The 21,619-nt window shown below is 35.2% G+C and overlaps 1 protein-coding gene across 2 annotated transcripts in view; it reads right to left on the minus strand.

The window, feature by feature from the left end:
• Window positions 1–5,432: 5,432 nt before the first annotated feature.
• ANGPT1 (angiopoietin 1) overlaps window positions 5,433–21,619 on the minus strand; it is a 431,361-nt gene continuing 415,174 nt past the window's right edge. Inside the window, exons 13-14 of one of the 2 annotated variants that reach the window (XM_074387042.1) lie at window positions 8,347–8,587; window positions 5,433–6,328 (exon numbers count right to left, since the gene is read on the minus strand). The gene's annotated coding sequence lies outside the window, so the exon portion shown is untranslated. The remainder of the gene's footprint in view (window positions 6,329–8,346; window positions 8,588–21,619) is intronic. The other variant, XM_074387043.1, reaches the window with a different exon arrangement.

Raw genomic sequence — 21,619 nt, forward strand, 5'->3', positions numbered from 1 at the left:
AGATAAAATAGTGGGAAGTTTACCAAAATGTTATTTAATAGAAAACAGATTTTCTTTAAAGATATTTAAACTTTACGACAGTTAACATGTAAAGAAAAAGTCACTTTAGAGAAGTTATTTGAAGAGGCAGTTTTACAATGTAAATAGAGGCAGTCATAAAATTGTTTATTAATATCTAGCTCAAAGATAGTTTCCTTGATGCCATCTCCACATATTTGAACTATCTGTGGGCAACAATTTTGTTTAAAATGATTTTGTCAGTGCCGTACAAATAGCAACTTGATTCCATTATAAGTTTCTAAAATCCCATTATAATAGATTTCTAAAAGAACTCAATAATTAAATCAGTTTCAAATAGAAATGTCCATAATTTAATGAAAGCAACTCCAAAACACTGGAAGAAATTTTGCCAGTATACTCCTACATTGCTACAGTCAAGTGTGTTCTCTCATCCATTTTTCCAAAAATAATTTGATTCAGTTAATTCTTCAGGTATTTTCATTTACATAACTCATCACAATTGAAGTTCAACCAACCCAGGATATTACCTTCCTTTGTTGCAATGACATACTCAGTCACTAATTACAAAGGCATTATTCAGACACATTTTATCTTTGTATTTTTGACCATTAACCACAGTTAAAAGAAAAATAATATCCTATCCTACTGCTTATTTTCTCTTTAAATATAGCAATAGAAAACAATAAAAACAATATTGGTGGAGATATGGCCTCTCCGTCCTACCAACCCTTTCCTTATCCTCTAGTTCTTTTCACTGTATGTAGTACATCTTTCACATTGGTGTTATTTCAAGAAATAATTACATTAACTTTAGTTGGATGAAGACAACAAATATTAGTCTAAATGTGTCCCTTCACTTCATAGTTCTTTATCCTTTCTCCTGATGGATTCAGAACAGACTACCTCAGTACAGCACTTTGGTATACTAAGTATTTTAAGTTAAAGGAAGTTGAGAAAATTGCAGAAGCAGGAAGGTCTCTGACCATCTTTCATCCTTCTTCCCTTAAGTGGTCCATAAAACTTAGAATTTTCTGTCCTTCCCCTAAAATAGGTCATAAGACCCACCCTATAATCAGAAGAACAGAACATCCTTCTCTCTGAAGACATCAGAAGTTATTAGCTGAGACCAAGTCCACTGACATAACAATGTAAGAAATATTATATGGCTATTCACATAGACATCCTTGTGGGGAGTGGGTTCTGAACTTGTATGTGATGTTTCAAGGAGTTCTAAACCCCCAAATGCTTGAGAATCAATAGACTATTTTATCACCAAGGTACTCTAATTGCCCTGTACCTTCACTAACTGCCCAAAAGTTAGTTACTTAATTTATCAATCATATATTTATTAAGCATCTCCAAGTGCAAGGCCACAGAAGAAAATAATGAGGGGTTCTGTACTTTAGTAGCTTACTATCTCTTAAGGGAGACAAAACGGTAATTCTAACAGAATGTGATAGAAACTATGATAGGCCAGGAGCTGTGACTCATGCCTATAATCCCAGCACTTTTGGAGACCAAGGCGGGCAGATAACTTGAGGTCAGGAGTTTGAGACCAGCCTGGCCAACATGACAAAACCCTGACTCTACTAAAAAAAAAAAAAAAAAAAAAAATACAAAAATTAGCTGTGTGTGGTGGCTCAGGCCGGGTAATCCCAGTTACTCAGGATGCTGAGGCAGAGAATTCCTTGAACCAGGGAGATGGAAGTTGCAATAAGCCAAGATCACGCTGCTGCATTCCAGCCTGGGCAACAGGGCAAGACTCCATCTCAAATGAATGAATGAATGAATGAATGCTATGATACAGATATCATCAAATTATTGAGAAGTCATTCAAATAAGACTAGGAATGTTACTGTGGAGAAGAGGTGTCCTTACAGAGAATATGACATTTGACCTATGTCTTGACAGATAAAAAAGGAGACAAGAAGATTCCAAGCTTTAGGAACAGGATAAAGAAAGGATGTAAATGTGAAATATTTGGAGGGACAGCAAAAATGGCAGGAGTATAGCAGGTAATAATAGACTCTCTCCTTGACCAAACTGTAGCCAGACTCCTCCAATAGGAGTAATAGACTTGATCTAGGTCTATTAATAGACTTAATAGACCTTTTCTTAATAGGATTTTCCTTGGCCCTTGAACTCAGGACTGTATATCCTAGTTTTAGAAAGACTTCTGCCTGATCAGTTTAGGGAGAATCCCTGGTCCTTGATATCTGATCAAATTCCTCATTTCCCCACTATTCCTGAGACAATAGCTGATCACCCTGACCTTCCTTCAGCAAGAATCCTGTTAGGTCAGTTTAGGAAGAATGTCCCCTACCCTTAATGTCTCCTCTTAGTAATTCCACACCCCTCAAGCAAACAACATAAAAACCTGCTTCTTGGCTGTAAATTCTTATTTGTCCTTGCTGTATTCAGAATTGAGCCCAATTCTACACTATCTACACTAAGGTCTCTTTCCCCACATTTCAATAGTTCCTAAGTAACTATTGACATAGTGAGTTCCAAAGTATCTTTGAGATGGTGTGGCAGAGGCCAGAGGCAGGAAGGGATACAGTGTAAGGGATTTACATAGCAGGTTAGTTTCACATTTATTTAGTAAGATAATGGTTCTCAATTTGGGGTTCATGATCCCTTCCAGAGATGTGGGAAGGAGTCTAAATACTGTTGTCAACATTTCAAAAAGCCTATAAAAGTTATAATAGATATTTACCCAAAATAAAACTTCTGCTAATTTGTACCCAAAACCTTGTGTGGACAGTTCAAAATTTATTATTAACTACTAAATTTGGGAATCAAAATGTTACAAACATGGGGATCCTGGACAAAAAGAAAAAACCTTAAAGAAATGTTTTGCAAGGTTTGTAAACTTGCTGTCAATGGATGGATAGTGACTCCTTTAACTTAGATTGAGAATAAAAGACATTTAATAGACAACTTCAATGGCTCACTTGTGGAGGAGCTTAAATATGGAGTTTATTATGTATTAGGTAATCAAATTATACAATGTGAAATTTCCCAAGTATAGTATTTGTTCTTAGGAGATACATGCTGAAGTATTTTGGGTAAAATATCAAGATGTTTACATTGAATTCTCAAATGATCCTGAAAAAATACACACTGTAAGAATTAGGCAATGTGGCAGATTAACAATTGATGAAGCTCGGTGAAGGTGTTTGAGTTTTTATCAGACTATTTTAGCAATCTTTCTAAAGGTTTAATTTTCAAAATAAAAAGAGGAAAGAGGAGGTAGAACTAACAAAAGATAAATATAGGAGTGATAAGCAAGAAAGATGTGAACCAACTTCAAGAGATGATAATGAAGACACAGCTAGCTTAAAGAGAAGGGACCATTTGGAAGAAACTATCTGAAGATTGATATGGTAAAGAAGAAAAGGAAAAATGGCAAGGAACCCAGCTGTAAAAAAAAAAAAAAAAAAAAAGCAACAATAGCCCGGAAGAAGACTCAACTAGTGCTTGAAAGCAGGCGAGTTTGTTGAAGGGGGACTGTACCAAAACCAACTCTAAAAACTGTTACAGTTTTTGAGAAGTATGTTAAAGGCAAAACATCCTTTGATGTTTTTTATTACAGACATTATTTATATTATTTGATACGGTTTAACAGTTTAGTAGTTAAATGGTACAACTTTTCTAAATGAGTTGTACCACATTTCTTTCAGACAAGATTTTCATCTTTTTCGTAGCAGTAATATAAAAATAATAATTACCATCTACGAGTACTTGCTATCTTCTAAGGACTAGGCAATGAGTTTGGCTACCTAACAGACTTAATTTTTGCAAAGAACCTGTAAGAGGATGGTAATCGTTTTGATAGTCCAATTTTACCAATGTGAAACTAGAGAGATTTAATTACATGCTTAAGGTCACTCAGCTTGGAGGCTACGGACTCCAAACAAAGCCTGTGCTCTGAAACACAGGATGTTTACTTTGTTGGAGAAATATTAAAATCCCACAGAGTATTACCAACTCCTCATTAATTAAAATATCACAATTTCAATGGCTTATTCATTTTCAGAATTACTATAAATTTAATGCAGTAGGCTTACAGGCTGCCCTCCTTTACAACCCTCTTTTTTTTTTTTTTTTCTAATTTGAAGAATTTTGTAAATTTAATTTTTTTAAAAGACCTACCTCTGATTATGAAAAAGCCTAATTTAAACATGAATAAAAGAACAGCCTATATGAGATTACTGATAAATATTTTTGAAATGGGAAACAGATATCTTGATTAATATTTCAATGGCATGATACTTTCCATGAGTTCAGCAGAAATATATCAAGAGGTTAAAAATAATTAGTAGTGAAACAATCAGGGCCAAATCTTGCCTGCTGGTTGAGTAAATTCACATGTTTTTACCAACTTCTTTTTTCATTTCCTTACCTGAAACCACAGGTTACCTGTTCAATCAATTAGGCCTTATTCCAGGATTCTAGAAATGACCAGACTAGGAGGTAGGCAATGAGTGAAATGATAAATTAGCTACAGGTAACAGATGGACCAGACAAAATGGCATAGACAAGTGAAGAGGGTGGGGATCCTTCAGAGATCCTTTCTCAGAGAGACCCGGGAGACTGTCAGTTGTATTGATCTGACAATGAATAATTGAATGAAAAGTACCTATTTTTGTTTAAATGTTGTTTTTCACAGAACAAATACAATTTATCAATTAAGTTCACTATTTAAAAAATTGAAAATGGTACAGCCACTTTGGCAGTCTGGCAGTTTCTCAAAAGGTTAGACATAGGATTACTGTATGATCTAGCAATTGCACTCTTAGGTATATATCCAAAGAGACACAAAGGTATATTCCCATGCAAACCGTATACACAAATGTTCAGAGCAGCACTGTTCAGAATAGTCAAAAAGTGGAAGCAACCTAAAAGTTTATCACCTGATGACCAAATGTTAAAATACAGTATATCTTTTTTTTTTTTTTTTGAGACAGAGTTTCGCTCTTGTTACCCAGGCTGGAGTGCAATGGCGCGATCTCGGCTCACCGCAACCTCCGCCTCCTGGGTTCAGGCAATTCTCCTGCCTCAGCCTCCTGAGTAGCTGGGATTACAGGCACGTGCCACCATGCCCAGCTAATTTTTTGTATTTTTAGTAGAGACGGGGTTTCACCATGTTGACCAGGATGGTCTCGATCTCTCGACCTCGTGATCCACCCGCCTCGGCCTCCCAAAGTGCTGGGATTACAGGCTTGAGCCACCATGCCCGGCCAAAAATACAGTATATCTTAAGTGAAATAAAACCAAATGAAATATTGGTGCATGCTACAGCATGTTATGAACCTTAAACATTCTGTTAACTGAAAGAAGCCAGGCACAAAAGGCCACATGACCCCATTTATATGAAATGTCCATGGCAGGCAAATTCAGAGAGAGATATTAGTGGTTTTCTGAGGCCAGGGGAAGCAGGACTTGGAGGATGAAAGTTAAATGATATGGGTTTCTTTTGAAGGTGATGAATGTGTTTCAAAATGAATTGTGGTGATGGTGATACAATGGAATTACTAAAAAAAATATTGAACTACATACTTTAAACAGGTGAATTATTTGAAGTATATAAATAGGTGAATTATTATATGTGAAAAATCTCAAAAAACCTGTTACAAAAAAACCAATTTGGCTAAACAGAGAAATATTTTTGTTTTGTTTTTAAATAAGAATCATTCCCCTTGCCTTCTACTTTCTTGCTACTGGTGGCTGTTCAAGGATGCAAAGATGAAGCCTTCAGATCCATTTTAAACCAAATTTATCTCATAGCAGTAGTAGGTAGTAGGAGAAAAGTTTTATATGCATAGCATACATCATATATGGTTGGAGGACAGCATGGAATAATATAGAAAAGATGAAACTTGCATTCAGAAAAACTGGAGTTGAGATTTGACCCTGCTAATCACTCACTGTCTGTTTGATCCTGAATAGGTAACTAATCTCTGTGGATCTGTTTACTGGTTTATACAATTTGATTGAAAAACAACTACCACCTTACATAATTATAGATCGATAAAGATAATAGTTTCATTTATCTATTAAAAGCTATGGTAGAGGGCATACTGGCTTATAGACTCCCTGAGAGGCTGACAGAAGTCACCACAAAACACTTTGAGAGCAGATGGGAAGGCCACATGATTCAGATTAGAAAGTTAGGGAAATACCTCTTAGGAGAGATGATGCCTCAGCTGATTCTTGAACAGGGAGGATTTCCGCAGATGAGAAACCATGGTAGTGGGGTTGGTGCCTGGAGAAGGAGAAGCTAGATGAAGGCTCAGAGGTGCATCTGAAAAGAGTGTTGAAGGCATTTTATTTAGTCAGACAGAATTTGAGCAGTAGCTGTCTAGCTGTGCTCCTCCAACCATCATCCTTATCATCACATGGGAACTTGTTAGGGCTGTAATTTGTCAGTTCCCACCACAAACCTAATGAGTCAGATTCTGAGGATGAGGCTCAGCAATCTACAGCCTAAAAGGCCCTCCAGGTGATTGTAATACACAGTCAAGCCTCAGAACTGCTGGACTAAAGCACTGGATACATGTTAAGAGATGTGTCTACAATAATTGAATATTTATGCAGTTTACAAAAACAATCTTATATGTGGAATTCTACACTTTATGGTATCTGCCACTTTAGGTTATTTATTTGGAAACAGAAAAGGTTCAAGAAAAAGTTTAATATTATTTAGATATATTGTTAGTATTTTGATAACGTATAAATATATGCCTTTTTGTAACATTAGGCCATATTATACATTCTTTTGCATTTTGTTTTTGCTAGTTTATTATTTTGAGTATTTTCCCATGGATTTTGAATTCTATCAATCAGTTCTAAAAACTCATGGAAAATATTTTTAATGACTGCAAAGTATTTCATCATGTGGATAGGCCATAATTTAATTTACTATCTCTTATGTTGGATTTTAAAAATTGTTTCCTTAACTTTTATAAATACTACAATGATGAAAACCATTTGCATAAACATTTTCCTGCATCTGTTTTTCTATAATAAATTCCTAGAATAAAGTTATTATGTTAAGCACCTACCCTGTTTCTATGTGTCCCTCCTTATTATGGCAAAATACCCATTTCCTCTGTCTACAAGACTGGCTGGCATATGTCTCAGACTGGGCCAGTTATGATATCCATTCTTTTCACCACACAGACTCAGGAGCAGTTCTGTGATGTAGACCGAGCCAATCAGCTTATTGATTTTGTATTGCAGAGAAAGCATACCCCACCTTCCCATCCCCTCACCCTGGAGTGTGAAAAAAACTTAACTCTGGTGGAAAGTAATGAAATTAATTTGGTGAGAGAAACAGAGAGGCAAAGAACATCCAAATCTTCAGTGCTTTCTAGCTTCACTTTTTCAAAACAAAATCACTTAAATACTGCGTCAAGCTGGATTTAACATTTAACTAATACATTAGGCCTTGAAGAATACTAAGGTTACTGCATTAAATCTATATGTTAGCTTGAGAACATTGAACACATTTAATATTTGGCCTTCCTATTTGGAAGCAGATTATGTTTCTCTAATTATGTGGATTTTCTTTTATAACATGCAGTAAGATTTTGTAATTTTCCCATATATGAACATATTCTTTATAAAGCATATTCTTAGACTTGCTGTTTTTGTTGTTGCCTTTTAACAATGAGCTTTCTTCTTTTATTTGATCTCTATTGTTGCTGCTGCAAATTACTACAAACATAGTGGTTTAAAACAACACAAATTTATTATCTTACAGTTCTGGAGGTCAGAAGTCCAAAAGGGGCCTCACTGGGCTAAGAGCGAGATGTCAGCAGGGCTGTGTTCCTTCTAGAGGCTCTAAGGAAGAATATATTTCATTGCCTTTTATAGTTCCCAGGTGCTGACCCCTTCAATCTCCAAAGCCAGCAGTAGCCAGTTCAGCTGTTCTCATGATACCATCTCTCTGATTCTGATTCCTCTTTCTCCTTCTCCATTTAAGAATTTGTAAATTTATATTAGGAACACCTGAAGAACCTCCTTGTTTTAAGGTCAGCTGAATAGCACCTGTATTCTACCTAAAGCCTTAATTCACCCTTGCCACGTAACCTAAGATACTCACAGGTTGTAGATATTAGGATGTGGACTTTTTGAGGCAACATTATTCTGCCAACCATATACCTCATTATGCATTTACATTGTCTACTTATATATACATACACTTTTTCTACTTTTACAGGAACACTCCTCAATTATGTCTCTACATTCTTTTGTGACACTCTGTCTCGAATGTATTGTCATCATGGTTTCATTCCCGTCATTCTACTAGGAACTTACCTCACGGTTATCAGTTACGCACACTGTGCCAAAAGATCAACGGAGCATTCTCATCTGGGTACGTTTACTGGCATTCATGAAATCTGAACGTCTTGGCACAATGAAAGTTTATTTCTTGCTCATGCCACTGTTGGATGAAGCTTGGAGCAGGAGGGCTGCTCCACACCACCACTGTATGACCAAGTCCTTCTCCATCATCCCCTAGAGCCCTAGAGTCATCCCCTGGATTCTTGGCATACAGCTGGCAGATGAGGGAAGAGAAAAGAGAAGAAAATGGTGCAAGGTTTACTATTTTAAAAGGGGCTAGTGCTAGAAATGATGCCTAATAGCTGCTACATTCCACTGGGCCTAATTCAGTGTCATTGTCACACATAACTGCTAAACATAATGAAAATGAAATGTAGCCCTGTGGTCAGGAGAAAAGGAAAATGGGGTTCACGGAGCACATACCATTGTTGCTGCCTCATTAACCGGTCACATGCATTTGATGCAGTTGGTTACTCCCTTTCTGATCCTCCACGATCTCCCTCAGGCCAACCAACCCAGGTAGTTCCCATAAAGCTCAGCCAGTTTCAGAGCCAATATGATTTGCACCAAATTTAGAACATTTGTGATGATTTAGTTCTGTAGAAGCCTCTTATTTTCTCTCCCAAACCTTTCCTTCATCTTACTTTCCATTCTTTATTAGTACTCTATTCTTCCCTACTCCTGTTTTTTTACTTCTCCCCTATTACAACATTTTGTCATTTTCTACACATTCTCTGATAGTTGTATTCCACAGTGAACAATCCCCTTCCTCACTAATTTATTTGAATAATTTTCTATTTTGATAAAATATTTTAAATCTGGACATTTCTCTGCAAACTTCTCAGTGGATGATAAATATTTTCTCTTAATTTACATCAAAAGGAAGATCCACCTAGAAGAAAGGCTTGGCTGTTATTCCTTTTTTTTTCCCAAAAAGAATTTTACTATTTTTTTCAAGCCCAAATCCTTGGTAATTTGTTTTAAGCTTTAACCAAATAAAATTTAATCTGCCATTACTACTAACATTAATAATCATATATAGCATTTGTTGATTCATTTGCCAAGCACTAAAATGAGTATATGTGTTCATTTAACCCATGAAACAACACATTCTTTTCTCCTAACTTCAAAGAAAATCTATCACTCTGCTTTTAGAATGTGAAATTTCATCTTGTTTAACCTCACAATATCTGAAGGTATTTTGTGATACTTTATTTTTCTTGACTTTTTACAACATCTCATACTATCAAAAACCCCTTTCTACAATGATATTAGCAAACATGTATCATGTGCCAATTGTTGGCTGAATTGTTAAGTGACTTATGAGAACTGATACATGTAATTCTCCAGGACATTGTTACTTTGTGCCCCGATTTTCGAGGTGAGAAAATAAAAGCAAAGAAGTAGTTAAGAACTTGCCTATAATCACGTGATTTCACAAACAGATGAACAAGACCACAGATGAAGACCTATAGTTAACAAAAGGCTCCCATTCTTGTAAGTATGGTTACAGTTTTCCTTTCACAGCCTATTTGCACCTGCCCTGGACTCTCCTCTATGTAGATTACTATGCTAAAGTTCTTCCTCCTCTTCTTTATGTCCATGATCTTTGTCTATTGATAAGTTCCTGGTGCTGTAGATTTTTGTTTTATAAAATGACAATTTATTAGAATTAAAAATAAGAGATTTTTTTTGTTACTTTACAAATAATTGTGTCCTTTAAGATAATAATCTCATTTTTATAGTATCAAGAAGAATAAGATACTTAGGAATAGATTTACCCAAAAAAGTGAGAGATCTGTATAATAAAAACTATGTAACATTGATAAAAGAACTGAGAAAAAGACAAATAATGTAAAGATAGTCCATGTTTTTAGAAGACTTAAAATTGTTAAAATGCCTATACTACTCAAAACAATATACAGATTTGACACAATCCCTATCAAAATTGCAATGACATTTCTCACAAAATAGAGAAACAGTTCTAAAATTTGTATAGAACCAGAAAAGACATGAAATAGGCAAAAAACAAAAAAGTCTTGAGGAAAAAACAAAATTGGAGCCATTATACTTCCTAATTTGAAATTATTTTACAAAAGTACACTAATCAAAACAGTATGATACTAGTATAGACACAGACACATAGAGCAATGGAACAAGAGAGAATGCAGAATAACTACAAGCATATATGATCAACTAATTTTCAACAAGGCTGCCAAGAGGACACAATGGTGAAAGTCTCTTCAATCAATGATGTTGGAAAAACTGTATATCTATCTGTAAAAGTATGAAGCTGGACTTTTATTTTATACCTCACACAAAAATCAACTCAAAATAGATTAAATATCTAAACTTAAGACCTGAAACTATAAAACTCCTAGAAGAAAAGACACAGAAAATATGATCTTGGAAATGATTTTTTTTTTAATATGACACCAAAAGCTCAGGCAACTAAAGCACAAATGAAGGATTAGGACTGTATCAAACCTAAAAGCTTTTGTACAGAAAAACATGCAATCAACAAAATGAAAAGGCAGCCTATGAATTGGGAGAAAAGACTTGCAAACTATATTTGAAAAGTGGTTCAGAGTATGTAAGGAACTCAACTCCATAGCAAAACCCTAAAATAATGTAATTTTAAAATGGGCAAAAGACTTGAATAGACATTTTTTCCAAAGGCAACACAAAAATGGCCAACAGTTACATAAAAATGTGCTCATCATCACTAATCATCAGGGAAATGCATATCAAAACCACAACGAGGTATCAGTTAACTCCTGTTAGGTTGGCTATTATCAAATAAGCCAGAGATAACAAATGCTGGTGAGGGTGAAAAGACAAGAGAACCCTTGTACCTTACTGGTGGGAATGTAAATTGGTACAGTCATTATGGAAAACAATATGGAGGTTCCTCATGTTGTTCCTCAAATTAAAAAGAGAACTGCCATATGACCCTGGATACATATGCAAAGCACCTCAGAGATATCTACCCTTCCATGTTCATTGCAACATTTTTCACAATAGCAGAGACATGGAAACAACCCATGTGTCCACTGACAAATGAATAAAGAAAATGTGAGATATCACACACACACACACACACACACACACACACACAATGTGATACATAGACACATGCATACATACACAGTTAAAGATTATTCATCCTTTTAAAAGAAGAAAATTCTGTCACTTACAACAGCCTGGGTGAACTGAAGGAGGTTATGCTAAGTGAAATAAGCCAGAAACAGAAATAAAAAATAATGCATGATCTTACTTATATGTGTAGTCCATAAAAAAGTAGAATACATAGAAACAGAGGGTTAGAATGGAGACTACCAGGGGAGGGAGAGGAGGAGAAAACTGGAAGATGTTGACAAAAGAGTACAAACTTGCAGATATGTAGGAGGAATAACTCTAGAGATCTAAAGTACACCATAAGAACTAGAAGGTCCTATGGAAAGTGATAAATAGGATGAATTTCTTGATTGTAGTAATCATTTCACTGTGTGTGTATATATGAAAACATCATGTTATATATCTTAAATATTTATAATTAAAACAGAAAAAGTAGACATATATAAAACAAAAATAATTGTGTCTATATATTTTTTCCAAATTTTTAGAATTTCTAAGATAAAGTTAGAATTATGGTTTGATTTTCATGAGGTCATCTATCAGCTATTTTGAAAAGTCTATTTTCGCTCATTTACTAAAATTTTGTTTAAGATACAATTTTCGGATTTAAGAATCATATACAAATTTAGGCTTTTTTAGTTCTACAGATGTTTATTTATAATAGGAACCAATGATAGTAACCTGAGAAAGATTTTAAGTTCAAAGTTTAATAAGCATAGTAAGTATATAAGTATGATAACACAGGAGTGATAAATAAACAGAGAATTATAGAGCTTCATGTGTATACTCCCTATCTGGATGCGTTTTACTAATCCATGAATTGACAGCATAGTCCTTAGCAGGGAACAGGCAACAAGAACAAATATGGTCTCATATCCTTCTTGACTAATCAAACTCTTGTAGTCATGAGATTATATACAAGTCATTGTAAATCAGGTAGAACAATATAAGCTTTGAGGTAACTTGATCCAGAAAATCTTCTGGCTTTTCTCTGAACCACAGTCAACAAATTCTGGTAGTTCTAATTTAGGCAATCCATGTGCTTAGATGAAAACTAAAAAAGAAATATTTCCCAGTATCATTGTTAGAAAAAAGTTCACGTTTATTAACGGTGTAAGAAAAATTAAAAGATTGCAGGTATGTTGATATTTCTATTAATAACATATTCTAAAAATATTTATTAGGTGTTCATTATAAGGAATGTAGATACATTCTTATTTGAACACCAAGGTAGACTTCAACCCAGTGACACTTGTCAACTTTGAAAGTGAAGAGCGTAAAACTTCTTGGATTTCCACGGTGTTTTAACTGACCCTTTTCATGATTTCTTATTTTTATGGATTTGTAGTTCAAAGAAAGGTCCATAGTTTAGCCCAGTACAAAGTATTACATGCTCCAACCCATGTGAACTGCACGAAACCTAGATTTAGTGGATTTATTTTGCATCCTGAAGAAAACATGGATACTTAATGTTTCCTACATTTCATTTGATTTTTATTCTGGTTTTCCTGATGTATAATCTACATCTCCATGTTTATATTTTGCCAACATAATTTATAAAAATACATGATATATTAAGGGTAGAATAAAGTCAATTATCCGAATAATACAAATTGAGACAATCACACCTTCAGTCTGCAACTTGTTAATAACAAAATTTGATCTTCCCATCTTTTTCCATCAGAGTATTATTTTTAAATGAAGTTAAAGTGTTGGTCACCAGAGTATGTCACTGTAATAATATCATCAGCAAAATATAAAATTCTATGCTTTTTATTCTACTCTTTCTACCTCTAGATGGTTATGTTTGCATAAGTTTAAGTCATACAATATTTGCATAGATTTTTAAATTATCTAAATTTAATTCTCCAGTGATTGAAAAAGTACCACGAGATCTTGTTTTGTAGTCTTAACCGTAGCATGTAAATCTATTCTGCAGACCATAACAGCAGCAATGTAATGAGGATACTTGCTAGCATCAGTCATGATGGCCTGAAATTAGAAGGGAGTGGCTCATTTGGACAACATACTTACCTTGAGTCTGATGCTGATTGATATAAGGCATATAGCTAATAGGTCTTATCGCCTTCAATGACAGAATTGGCCAGAGGCCCAGACCAAGATCATTTCACTGGATGAGTCATTATTAATTCTAAAGATAATATAAATCAAAGGATCTTAAAATGGGGCTGTGACATTAATCACAACTGGCATCTTTGACAAACTTAACAGCTCCCTTCTTCCTAGCACAGGCAGACTGACTCATGTTAATGCTGTGCAGGATTTCAATACACAAAAAGGTTCAGGCTAACATAATCACCAACCTCTGAGGCCCAGAATCCAGGCAAGGTTGATGTAACATAATCTGGGAGCCACCAGATGTCGTACATACATTGTTCATTATTTGATTTCTCCAAGTACATGTAGTAAGTGCTGGAAAGAGAAAGAATTGCTGTAGCTGTTAAGAGGATTCTGTCCAGACCACTGTTGAGTTTACTGATAAAATTACTTCCTCTAACATTGTTCATGCAGTTTAGAAAAGAACCGCTACCTCGTTCTTGGGAAACATTTTAGCTAACTTGAAACATACTAATTATTTGTATGATGGCTCCATTTTCTTCAATACATTGTTTTTGTTTTAAATTTCCCCTCAAGCTGACTTTTTTACTCATTCAGTGAACAAATCCTAATTGACTGTTTTCTATTTAATTATCACTTGTTAGGTGCTGGGGATACAAAACTAAATAAGATTTTCCCTGTCCTCAAGTATCATACAGTTCAGACAATGAATTAGAGAAAAAATAAGCCAACTAACAGAGCACAGTTATGGTGCGGTCCCAGATTACATTCTCAGAGAGCAGATACTGATGCAAGATGTTCGTTGGGGTTAAACACCTGTGAAAAGATGAGGGTGGAAATAGAAATGGGCAGGGAGAAAAGTAAAAATGTGCTGCAGGTCTGCCAAAACACTGGGCAACATGAGGGACTTCTGGAGCAAGTATTGCCCATCAGAGAAGTCCAATGTCAGCCTGGGCCTTCAAGTCTTTGTCTCACTCAGTGGTGGGATGTGGGCTGCCCTAGGAAGGCATGGCCTTGGGTGAGGCTGGGGTCACTCTTTGTAGCTGCGGCAGATCATGAAGCTGACACTTGAAGGCTGCCTGATGACCACACTTCTTGTAATCTGAGAAGCAAGTCCTTTCTTATAGGGGAATTTGGGTGGTGCATTACAGTATGGACCACATACACATAGGATGCTACGAAACCATAGAGAAACCCATAGTGAGTCCACAAGGAATCTTAAAAATAATAATAACAGCTAGGATTTACTGAATCATTACCATATGCCAAGTATAATATTAAATCCTTGACATAGATTATCTCATTTAATAGTTCCCACAAATCTAGGAGATATATAAGTAACTACCATTCCTAGTTTACAAATGAAGCTACAGCAGTTTAAAGATTAAGCAACTTGTTAAAGGCTACACAGTTGGATTCAATCCTAGGCTATAATGGCTCCAAGACCCATTGCATAAAAATATGAACTGTCTAGCAAAGTTCTTGACATAGAATGCGAATGTAATAAATATTTGGTGAAGAAACATGAAGTGGAAGGAGGCAAGGGTCGGGGGGGGCACTAAGGGAAGAAGGAAGAAAAAGAAGAAGGAAAGAAGTTACCTCTAAATAACTGCAAGAAGATGAATATGGTCAGATGGGTGACCCCCAAGCCCTGTTAAGATGCTCTCAAATTTTTCCTTAAAAAAATTGAACGAGTATTAAGCATGTTGTTTGTGTTATCTGCATGAGAAGATACTCCTTCTGAGATTATTTCCTCCCATCTTGTTTTTTTTTAAAAAAAAATATATATATATGTGATTAATCTTTCTCCAGTATACATCAGAATTGTTCTAATACATTGGGATTGTTTACAGAGGTCTTTGCATCTTACTGAACTACCTAATTGCCTTAGGGCCCACATGATTACTGGCTCAAAAAGATTGTCATCAACCTTACAGCATTATAATAGGATGTCTACTGGATTGACTTCCTAGAATTTGATGGTCATGTAATTTCAGCTTTTACTTTTGTGACTCTTTTCCAGCTTTCTCCCTTTCTGCACATTTTATATTCATCCATCTATCTTATTTACCATCCAGCAGCACTTGTCTTCTGCTCAGTTACTAAGTCCAATGGAAATGTGTTTCTGCAAGCCACAAGCCTGATTTCAGAAATACTAGAGTAGCTAGGTTCTTGGCCATTCTATTTTACCTTAAACATAAAATGTTGTTAAGGGTTATTTAAAAGACTACATATGATGCTACTTATGATACCAGTGTCAGCCTATTGGTACTTTTAATTTCCTATAAGACTTTGTCTTTTAACCTCATATAAGGGATTGAAGGTCTTGTTGATTCGATATGCTACTTTCTGTCTGTATTTTAACTTACGTAGCCCTATTTCAAAGCCCATTTTTCATGGTTTCTGGAGCTTGCAACAGTACCACATATAAATAGAGCCTTATATTTACAAACACTGTAGCAGAAAAAAAATGATAAAATAGAAGAGGTGGGTGACACTATAGTTCATTTTTGTATGAGTCTGGAAGAGATGGCAGGTCAGAAAAATCAATTCTGATGGTAAGCCTCTGGAACCCAGACTTCCAGCAGTGCTTCAAACTACCCAACAGAAATCCATTTTTTTACTTTATATGAATCTGTAAAATATAAAGTCATAGAAGCTGAGACATCTCTGATCAGCAAATGCCGCAGCACAATCAAGACCCTGTAGATGTTCTATTTTCTTCTGAATACTGGTGACCTGGGCTGGTACCGGCATGATGTCCTGGGCTAGGACACTTGGAATGATTCGGGAAACAAGACCAGAATAGAGAGAGTTGAAGGAAGCATGTGCTTTGCATCAACTCCAAGGTTTAGTGAGGGTTAGTAGAGCAGAAAGAGGGAATCAAGTACAGATATGAAAATAGTGTTGACCAGGGAAGGCAGGGGAGATGGGTTGAAAAGTTCAGAACATAGATGGTTAATAAAGGCAAGATTTGGGGAGTGTCTCCCATCTAGTTCAATGAAAGTTTGGCTTAGCCACACATGCAGTTGGTAGTGGCTGTGGAGAGTGGTACTGTTGTTGGCAGTATGGGGAGTTGGAGCCGAAGGGAGCTGTGTGATCTCAGAAGGCACACTCTACTAATTTTTTGTGTTCTATCTGAGGCTAGTCCAGAGTCTTCCGTATACTTATATATGTTAGATATGAGAGTACCTTTTACTTGATCAGTGGGCAAAATTCTTTATGAAACTCCAGTACATAAAAGATAGAATGTATAAGTTCTACTGTTCTATAGCACGGTAGGGTGACTATATTGAACGATTATTTATTGTATATATCAAAATAATTGAAAGAAATGATTTGAAATGTTCCCAACACAAATAAAAGATAAATGTCTTGAAGTGATGGATATTCTAAATACTCTGATTTGGTCATTACGTTGTTGTATACATGTATCAAAATATCATATGTACCTCATAATTATTATGTATCAATTAAAAAAAAGCAGAGCTTCCCTGGTTGAAGTAGGTGGCAGCTGGTACCAATGGGGGACCCTAAGAAGGAGTTGTTAGGAGTTTCTACAGGTTTAATGGTGTTTGAGAGAATACATGGGATGAAGGCACAGCTCTTGATTCAAATTAAAATATAGAATATTTTTGTATGGATATTTTGTATGTGTTAATAGTTGAATGTGTAGTTATACTACTGAAAGTCATTTTAATAATAATTAACTAAATTTAACTCTTGGTATTATTAGGTCATTTATAGTATAATATGTAGATTGAAAGTACCTCTAAATCCAGACTGCTTGGGATTTTGTTCCAGTTACATTGCTTACCTTGGACAAATTCCCTATTCTTTGTGTTTCAGATTTCTCACTGGTAAAATTGCATCTACCTTATAGGTAGTATTATGAGGATTAAATAAATTAATACATTTAAAACACTTCAAATGGCCCCTGGTATATGGTATGTGTAATATCAATACTTTTTATTTTGTCATTAATGTTACTTTCTGTACCTTCCAAATGCAAGCAGATTTCAAATTTCTTGGAGTCAGAGGCATTATTTATCTCTTTTTATCTTGACTGACTGGAATAATGTTTTGCAAGTAGTTCAGGAAAGTAATGAATTAGTTAACCATCTATGAAGTAAGTAATTAGTCTCATAGAAAAGTACCCTCAGGGCTTGAAAGCATAGTAATTAATAAAACGGTGCTTTTGAAAAACTTGCAGAGTAATGATTCTAAATTAAAGAAAGAAAAATACGATATAATTAAATGCAATTAATTATATTTAATTTAATGTAAAATAATTTACTAAAACATCTGTCCTAGAGGTAGGACAAATTTTTTTTAGGAGAACAGACACTTAGGTTGATTTTCTTTTTTCTAGTAACAGCATCCAGAATTGTATTTGAGTTAAAAATGGAAGGGTGCATTATTAGAGTTTCCTAGTTCTAAAAGTGACAGACATTTTGCCCAAAGGGATAAATGTATATAAATGCATGGAGGCAAAAGAAAAACCACCCACAACAGGATGTTTGAAAATAGCAAATAAGCCTTTGGTTCCTGAAGGAGGGAGAAGATGTGACTTAAGCCAGACATAACAGTAAGCAGGAACCCGAATGCAGAAAGCCAAGTATGCCATTTAAGATTTAGGACTTAATCCTGTAGGAATTGAGTAACTGAAGGTTTCTATGAATAAATATTTGTGGATACTGATGATGTCTATTCTGGATTGGACAATGCTATGAAGCTCCCTTTGGGGTTTTAGGGTCTTTATATATGCATATTTTTTTTAAAATGAAAAACTAAAAATAAAATCTTTGCTCTTTAGTGGCTCCAGCTAAGCATCCTTGAAGGCCATTCCAAATAACCAAGAGAATATGTATTTTGAACTATTCACTTTTCCAGGTTTAGTCTGGAAATCATGTTTTTCTGTAGAGAAATTAGATTTTTCTTTTCAAATAGTAAAATGCCAGAACCATAATTGTGGGAAGTTTTCACTTGGACAGAAACCATATTGTTCATAATGTACTGTAATTTTGCAGAAGGAACAAGGGCTGAACATGGCCATAACACATTCTTCCTTTAAATTTATGAGGATGAGAATGGTCAAAGTATATAAGGTAGCCTAGATGTTATTTGGCTTTGGTCTTTTCTTTGTACCTTTCTTTTTTATCTTTAGTACTGGTTTATGTCTTTACTGTTTCATTGGATATTTTATGCCCTTAGGTTTCTTTTTTTATGCTTAACCCGTAGTAAAAATTCAGCAACAGTAGTCTCTTAAGTGAATAACACAGTCTTACATTCCATACCAACTAATTAATATAAAATCCATGATAAATAATACACTTATCAATTACATATGGAAGTGAAAAATCTTACCAAATTCCCATCCCTTAAATATTATGATTATAGAGGAAAAGGCTATCTTCTAGCTTGAAATCATCTGAAAGCCTTTCTTATCCTTCCTGCTGCTTTCAATGCTAATGATCTACCAGCCCTTCTGGGACCCAATCTCCTGCATCCTAGAAATGGGCTGCTTTCTCAGAGTTGACCTCTAACAGGTAACATTTTCTGTTTAACAGGAAAACAAAAGAAAGAAAACTAAATAAAAACCTCTACTTTTGTCAAGGCATCAGCATTTTCCAACTAAGAATATTACCTTATGTCAAAAAGCATATGGTTTTCAGAATTAGATCAGAGTTCAGAATTGAGCTCTAATTTTTATGTGACCAAGCTTGTGAATTTGGGCAATTTACTTTCCCAACCACAAAATGAGGACTAGTAATATCTACCTCCCAGAGTTGTTTTGATGATTAAAGAGAAAAAGTATATGGGAGCTCTAGGCATAGACAGCATTGTCTATTACAAATAGAAGGCATTCAACAGATCATGTATGTATACCCAGCCCACCACCTTATCTACCTCCTGACTTCTGAAAGCCTCTTCTTTTCTGAAGATCTGAACCATGAAAATTGCCTAGAAATAGTATTGTAAATAATATTCAGCTGATTGGTCTATGACAGATTATGTTGAGAATTATGACAGATCTTTCCAGTATAAGCATTTTGTCATGTGGCTGCAGTTGAGATAGCCCTACTCACTCCATTCATCAATTACAAGGCTAGTCATAAACTCCAGATCCAATCAATCAAGGTATTTCTCCCTTTAGCTAAAGAGATTAGTTAAGTGATGGGCAAGTGGCATGTAATCTCAGTCAGAACAGTTATTCCCTAGCTTTTCACCATAAATGTTAGTGAAACTATTACTCTCCTACTACATAATAGAGAATTGTATGGAGAGAGAGTCCTATAGCATTATTTCACTACAGATACTCCAGTAGCCACCTTTATTCCTAGACTTCATCATTTTATTCTTCATCTGTTTTTTTTTTTTCCTTCATCTGTTTTGAGACGGGTTTCTGTTATTTGCAAAGAAAAGGATTCTGAAAATGCATATTTTGGCTTCTAGAAGAAAATACTTTGATTATGAAGATTTTAAAAAACTATCAATCAGGGTTTTTTTGCACATTTAAAATTTTCTAAAGACAACTGTATTTTAGAAAGCATATATATATTTAATATTTTTAATTTTTACATTTCTAGTATTCATAGCTATATAAAGAGTTGCTTGCATCATGAGAAACATGTCCGTATGAAAGCTGCATAGCTAATTCTTATGCTCAAATGCACCTCAGCAGCAGAAGAGGCCACTTGGCTTAGTAATCCCAAGAAAAGTCAAGAGCAGCACCAAAAACGAAACCATAGACATGCTTAGGATATTCAAAGGTGTTAATCAGGGCAAGTGCTTGACTAAGCTGCCACATTACAAGTCTCTGACAGCTCCTCTAGAATCTCTGAAATATCTGCAGTGTGGTACTCTACACCTCACCACTTTCTGGTGACAAGGGATTTACTACAATCAAGGTGAATATATTAAATGAAGTAAATTTCTTTTAAAAAAACAATTAGGAAAAATGGCAATTTATAATGACATGTGGTACTAAACATTTATTTCCCCAAAGGTGTAAAACCCAGGAACACAGTCTTCTTTGAGACTCATGATCACCTACAAGCATGCTAGTAAATCATCTGGTGTTCATTTAGTCATCCATCTAGCAGATATTTATTGGATTCTCAGTAAGTGTCAGTTACTGTCATAAATGCTGGGGATACAGCATTGTACAATACAGACAAAGAAGCCCTTTCCCTCATGGGGATTACCAGAGGCAATTTAAAATAAATATAAGAAATACATAGTGACTGGCTGGGGCTAAGTGCTGCGGGGAATCACGCTGCATGGAAGAGGGAAGAAGGAATATTTTGTGTGGCAACAGAGTTGTGCTTTTAAAAATGAGAATGGCTTAACAAAGTGGTGCAGGAGCAAGGCTCTGAGATATTTGGGGAAAGAGTATTCAAAGAGATGGGAAGAACCACTGCAAAAGTCCCCAGGCAACGGTATGTCTGGTGTGCTAGGAAACAGCAAGGAAGCAAAAAACTCAATGTGGCTGGAGAAAAGTGAAGGTAGGAAAGATGCTTTCAAAACAGGAGCAGGGGCCAGATCATATATAGAACTTTGGAGTCAGTCTAAGGAATGGGCTTTAACTCTGCAAAGAAGGAAAACCATTTAACAATTTTCAGCAGAAGGGCAACATGATATGAATTAAATTTTTTTGATACTAAATCATTTATTAAGGAGATTTTTTTTATTGGTAAGAGTTGTACATATTTGGGGTACATGTGACTTTTTTATATATGTCTACAATGTGTAATAATCAATTCAGGGTAATCGGGATATCCATTATTCCCATCAAAGTACTAAGCAGGCTCAACCCTGCTTAGCTTCTGAGATCAGATTAGATCGGGTGCATTCAGGGTGGTATGGCTGTAGATGGGACATCCATTAATTTAAAAAATTATCTTTTCTTTGTTTTAGGAATATTCTAATTTTTCTCTCATAGCTGTTTTGAAAAATATAATAAATTATTGTTAACTATAGTTTCCCTACTGTCCTATCAAATAGTAGAATTTATGCTTTCTATCTA

This window comes from Saimiri boliviensis, chromosome 15 (genome assembly GCF_048565385.1).
Source record: "Saimiri boliviensis isolate mSaiBol1 chromosome 15, mSaiBol1.pri, whole genome shotgun sequence".
Taxonomy (NCBI): domain Eukaryota; kingdom Metazoa; phylum Chordata; class Mammalia; order Primates; family Cebidae; genus Saimiri; species Saimiri boliviensis.